The following is a 6,691-nucleotide window of genomic DNA, read 5'->3' as shown; positions in this document are numbered from 1 at the left end:
AAATGTGTCTGCCCGTCTTCACCCGTCTTCACTCTTGCCCTAGGGTCTCTATATAACAACTTTATCCACTTCAGGAAGCCTTCCCCCATCCGAAAGTGCTTAAGCACATGCAATAGACAGTTCCAGTTGACGGAGTCGAAGGCTTTGATTGCATCCAAAGATACCACCACACACTCGTCATGTTTCGAGTTCGTCTGGTCTACAACATGGTGTAACCTCCGCAAGTTCCATGTTGTGTTCCGCCCTGGGACATAACCCGTCTGGTCCCAGTGCACCAGTGTATGTATGACCCTTTTGAGCCTGTTAGCCAGGGTCACTGTCAGGATTTTACAATCTTGATTAATCATGGAAATTGGCCTGTACGAGCAGCAGTCTAGTGGTGACTTCCTCGGCTTCAGTATTGGTATAATTAACAATTCTTTCATACTGTCTGGTAGTTGGGTTTGTGTGTACGCATCCTCATATACTTCCAGCAACTTAGGTGCTAGCGTGTGCTTATATTTCTTATAAAACTCACTTTCCCATCGGGAGATTAACTATTACTGCTTCTATCTCTTCTATTGTGAGCCGGCGCATGTTTTGACCACACACACTTTTTTGTTCTCTAGTATACCGTGCACGATGATCAGTCTGCCCTCTTTATCTTGTTCTTGCATTATGAGCTGGAGCGGGACGTTGGGGGCTACCCATGTTAATACTCCTCTGGCATAGTTGGGGTAAGTTGAGCCTTACATTTGTCCTCCCAACTTTTTATGCAATTTTAGACTGCTTCTCCTTCGTCAGGTGGGTTTCCTGCAGTATTGCCACTTTTACTTTTGATCTATTCAGCCAGGCATACACTCTAAGTCTCTTTAAGTAATTGTTCAGCCCTCGTACATTCCAAGTAACGATTTTGATTCCATCAGGGCTCATTGTGATTGCGCATGCTGTGGTTCTTCTTTTCCCATGAGCGAGCCTATGTTGTTCCTTCGAGCGTGCCTCCCTTCCTCTTTCTCTGATGAGTTGTTGTCTGCTTCCCCTGCTGATGTAGTCTCATCTCCCACTCGTACAGCCATGTTCAGTGTGGGGTTTGCCAGGTTGCTTTGCGCCTCGGGCGTTTGGTGATACCTCCTCTCCTTTGTTGCCTTTATCTTTTTGCTTTGTGCACTTTGTTGATGTTCTTTGTGTCTACTAAGTACTCCAATTGTTGTGCTGCCTTTCAACCAACTAACTATAACTGAAAACGAACGTCCAGCCACCCTCCCTCTGCTCAGGCTCCTCCGCTTTCCTTGCACGACCCCAGTGCACCGGGCCGGCTAGTCGCAGCGCGATGCCTTAGAACTGGCATCTTTAACTTGTACAAGTTCGTGTAAGTCTCCGTCGTGGCGTCCATCGAGGAAGCTTCAGGGTTCGCTCCTCTGTCTCCTACTATATATTACTTCTGGTCCCCATAATCTTTTTGGTGTCCTTTGCATGTCTAGACCTTCTGGTCTTCACTGTCTGTGCCTTACTGTGGTTCATTCCTGTTATTTGCTGCATTTCTGGGAGTCAGCTGGGGTATTCCCTGGGTTCTACATTATTTTGCCGCCAGATTTTTCATCGCGGGACTTTACATCGCGTTTTTTTATTGTAAACAACGTTATTTATTTTTATTTTTTATTTTTGTGGGGGTACCCGGCCAAACCCCCCCTTTTTTTTTATTATTCCCTTTCACCCACAAATATTTATTTAATTTTTAACCCCCCCCCAAAAAAAAATGATGATTTTTTTTTCGGTAAAAAAACGGCGATGAAAAGTCCCACGACGAAAAATCCCACGGCAAAAGAACGGTATACCATTCCCTGTTGATCCATCCACTTGTGTGCTTCTTCTGTAGTTTCGAAGATGTGTGCTCTGCCATTGTGGAGCACTTTTAGCTCGGCGGAGTACAATAACATATACCTTAAGTTTGCATTTCTGAGGCGCTCCTTTGTCGGTCCAAATCTCGCTCTTTGTCTTTGCACGAGGACAGTGTAGTCCGGGTAGATCGCTATCTTGGAGGAGTTTCTGCTGATCGGTCCTCCCTCTCTCTCTCTCTCTCTCTCTCTCTCTCTCTCTCTCTTGAATGTTAGTATCTTCTCCCGGTCTTTAAAGTTCATGATTCTGGCTTCTGGCAAAAAGGTTTTCCACGTAATTTGTGGGGTCTCTGCCTTCCTCTCCTTCCTGTCCGACAATCCTTATGTTGTTTCTTTGAGCCCTCCCTTCAGCATCTTCAGCTCTGTGCTCGAGGGTGCGTACCCTATGCAGCATATCTGTCATCTGGGACTGTGCAGTAGCGATGTTACTGGTAAGGGTTTCCACCTGCTGTTCTGCCATGCTCAACCGGTCTGCCAGGGCCTGAACATCCTTTCTTAGGAGGCCCACGTCTACAATCACTGCGTCTAATTTATGCTCCAGTGACGTTTTAAGTGCTGCTACGGCCTCTTGTACAGGGTCGTTGCCCTGCCTTCCTTCTTGTTGTTCCTGCCTTGCCGCAGTTGGGCTAGCATCTGTTGAGGTGGGCTGGTTCATGTCACCTTTACGGGCAAATGCTTCCATGCTGGTCTGCTTGCCCTTTCCCCCTCCGTGTTTGTCAATCATATTCCTGTTTTGTGCTTGTAATGGTGCGCTGTGTTCTTCTACTCTTCACCGAGTGGCAATTTTGTGTCATGATGCTTTTGTTACCCAGGTACTGGAGGAAGGTCCTTGTGTCCCAGGGTCCTTGCTCTCCCCCTGTCTGCCTTTAAGTTTGCTTCCAGGGTCTCACTTCCCTTTGCACGCCATTCTATTTTGTAGACCGGGTCTTTGCTTCCCTCTTCCATTGGAATGTGTCGTCTCGCCTCTGTGCCTGTATGATGGCACCCCGTCGGCCCTTTGCTCCTTTTCCTTTTTACTTTGTTCCGGGGTTCTAGTGGGATGGTGCTTATGCACACTGCTGTGTTCCTCCTCTCATTTCCTGTGCCCACTGCTGGCCAGCTGCGTGGCGCCTATGGTCACCACCCCAGTTGCACATGTCCGGAGCTCTTGTTCTCCCCTCTGGAGTCTGCACTGAGTTGTGCAGTGCTTCCAGTGCAACCTTCTCAATGTGTTTGTGCAGCGTACGGATCACGCTGTAAGAGTTGTGAACTTGGCTACTCGCTCTATACTCAGTCCGCTCTTGTGCTTTAAGTTTGTTTTCCTGGGGTTTACAGGCTTTGTTCAACACACCCTTATGCGCTATTACACCAGGGCGGTGTGTTGTGCCCTCCCACATAGTTATATTAGTTTAAATGCTATCCGGCTACTTCTATTTTCCTTTTTTATTTTACTAGAGTCTCTGTTGCATGGTGCTGCACTTCAGTTGCGCTCTCACCTTATTCGTAGCTTGCATTTGTCTTGCAGTTAGCTGGAAGTTCTGGTTGGCTTGGGGAGGTCTGTCCTGCGTCGTGGTGCTTTCTGGGGTCCCTTGGAGGCTTCGTATCCCGCTACGTTCTGCTCTTATGGTCTCTTAATTGGAGGCCTTGTGTTTGCACCCTTTCGTGGCCCATTGCGGTGTTGGGGGGGCCCGCTCACCTTATTAGGGCTTTCGGCGTATTGTGGGGTGCCTTTCCTATCTCCTCTCCTTGTGCCCTGACATCCCCATCACCTCAGGGAGCTGCCGGCAGTTGGCACTTAGGAGCAGGTTCTTTTTGTGCGCTGGTGCATCTTGGGCCATTGCTGGCTTTTCTCCTCCTTTCCTCCCCTTTCTGATGCATCCGCCTTTTGATGTGTGGGGCCGGGTTCTGGACTCTCTCAATGGTGGCTCTAACTTCTATGTAGATAGTCCTTTTTTCCCTTGCTCTGGGCGCCATCGTGTGGCGGGGTTCTCTTCCAAGTTCCTCTCTCCACGTGTGCGGTCCAATGCTCCGTCCTGGGCTGGTTGGGGGTGTTTCTGGCCCTTGTGCTGTTTCGTCCTTCGTTTGTGCCACCCAGAGGCCCTATGGTGGCCGATTGCTTCTTCGTTAGCGTTGTGGCATCCCCTGTGTGCTCTGGGCTCCACCGTGCTTACTGCCTTGTGGGGTGACCCAGACCACTACACTTCTCATGCGGGCAGGGCTCCTGGTCTCTTGGGTCTCCCCGCATGTGCCGTGGTGTTGACTCCCTGGGGGTGGAAGGGGCCGTATTCTCATTTTCAGCTCGTCCTCGCTTCTCCGCTCGTATCATCAACCCATTGCTGGTTTCCCAGGCTCAATGCATGTGCTGCTTTCGGGGTCCTTACAGTGCTGTTGGTCTGCCGTTGCACTCGCCCTCTGAAGCCCTTGATCGGTGCTCTCACCTATCTGCCGAGGCTTCTGAACCTGGCAGCCTCCCGCTTCGGGTTGGGGCTAGAGCTGGGTCTCTCTCATGGTTCCTTCTGCAGTTCGCGTCGCCACTTCGTTGCCTTCTTCTCTGCTGCCTGCATACGCTGGCTCAGGCGCTCGCTTTCTGACTCCTCCTCAACTCTCAAGCTGGCACCCGCACGCCATCTTGACCACTTCGACGTGGCTTATCTCCGCTCCTCGTTTGACTACTTCACTCCTTCTCATGCCGCAGGCTTCTCCACAGACGTCCCTCGGATCTTCTGACACCTTTCCGCTATATTTATTTGGAATTTTTATGTAAATCAGGCCAGTATGACCGACTCATGCGCAGGATCACTTCGGAGGTCCAAGGTTCAGCCGCTCACTGCATGGCCACCAAGCCACGCCCCCCATTAGATACGCTTTATGCTTAAAGATTAAACTGCCACCAGAATAGTAATTCCTCATGAATATGTGGTTTTTGGAACAGAGGGGCAGACTTTCAATACAAGTTCTGTGCTGAATACTATGGCAAGAACGGAGGCTCAAATTATGATTTCTCTTTAACTTTACTTCTCGAGCAGCATTTATCAAAACAATAATAAACAGTAACAAAGATAAGGAAACTACAAGACCCACATCATTCGAGTCTTTCGTAGCCCAAGTATTATTGGTTCCTGAAAAAACATGTGATAAAACTATCCAATCCATAGTCACATTTCACCATACACACTGCAACTCCTTTGAAACCTCTTTTTTCTTTGCTGCTCGATCCACAAGTTAGGTATACAATTATTTACTTCATTGATTGTGTGTGTAACATAATTAAAGTGTTTAGCTTCGCGCTTGTTACAGGGTTAGGGCAGCGCAGGGCTCTTAATGGTGAGGTGGAACATATCTGCGTGAAGGAAGTAGGTCTATTCGGTCATCCGGCTCCTCCGGCGACTGCAGTATCGGAGGCCGGTTGGCGGGGGGCGCATTGGTCACGGAGTGTGATCGGAGCGCGACGGACTGAATTAGTTTGGCCGCTCCGTTTCATAGTTCTGTGACCGTTTGTAGTGATAAAGCATCGGAGGAACAAGCAGTTTCCCCGACACAATGGCAACTGTTTTTTGGTGGCATCAAAGCCAAGCATTATTCCAGCTCTTCTGTGAGGCGTGCGAACATGCCCACAGTGTCCCTGCTGGCCAGAATAGCGTACCAGCGCTTACCAAGTGACAGGCTCATTCCCATGTAAAACCTGGAGGTTGAAATGTCAGCTACTGGAATCACTGCTAACATTATATACATATTACTGACAGCTCCTGTATTCATTAAACTACCCTCCCGTAAGTCTCTAATGATGAGTAGCACCAGTGATGATGGCAAGGCTCAGGTCAGCTAGAAGAGCGGTTACCCCAGCATGGGGCCAGAACTACAGAAGGCTATAGGTGCCACGAAGGGCCATAGGTGCCAACAGGGGACACTAATGGAGGACTTCAGTTTTTACAGAGGAATGGAAGAACTCAAGTGGATGAGAGAGAATGAGATGGGTAAAGGGGGAAGAAAATCAGCCTGCAGTGCACAAGGAGCCCAGACCCCCCTTGGCACGCCACAAAAGAATGGTGTCAAAAGCAAAAAGGTGAGGTCCAGAGTAAGGGCTAGCAGGTGGCAAGAATGGTCATCCAGTACTTCAGATGAACAGGATGAAGACTGGCAAGATAAATCCTCTGAGGAGGAAGTGGTCTCAATATCTTCCTCAGACGAGGAGCGCAAGAAAGCTCCAAAGAAAAGGAAGATTGATGATGATGAAGACGCATAAGGGGGCAGCGATTTTGACCCAAAGACATTAATCCACCCCCGTTCTTCAGAGTGGGGCCTCCTGAGATAGTGGCCTACCTAAAGAAATGCATCAGTGCACCAATGGCGAAGGAGGTCAGGAACAAGTTAAGGGCTGACTATCCAATACCATATCTCCCCGAGGGGATCGCTGACACTCCAGAGATTGATTATAAAATGGTCACGTTCATGGGAAAGTAAGTGAAAGATGTGAGGAAAGGCTTGGATAGGTCCTGGCGTTCTTGCCAGGACAAGGTGTTGGACATCATGGGTCCGCTCACGAAGATACTCCAGATGGCAGAAGAGGCCCTGGAGAAAAATTAAGCGGTAGATCCAGTGATATTTACCGGATGGCCACAAAGAGCCATTTGCATGCTGGGGAATGCCAACTGCACGAATACTACCGAAAGGAGGAGATCGCTGTTTGTGAAGATAGATCCCAAGTTTAGCGAGTTAGCATCCTCAGAGTCAGCGGCTGCAGCAAAAGGGAAATTATTCATAGATGCATTTATAATGGAACTAACTAAATTTGCCAACTTGTGCGGCCCTCGTCAAAGCACAGGCCTCACTGAAGAAGG

Source organism: Ambystoma mexicanum, chromosome 2q, assembly GCF_040938575.1.
Source record: "Ambystoma mexicanum isolate Mex_15411 chromosome 2q, UKY_AmexF1_1, whole genome shotgun sequence".
NCBI lineage: Eukaryota > Metazoa > Chordata > Amphibia > Caudata > Ambystomatidae > Ambystoma > Ambystoma mexicanum.
Note: the sequence above shows the minus strand (reverse complement) of the source record.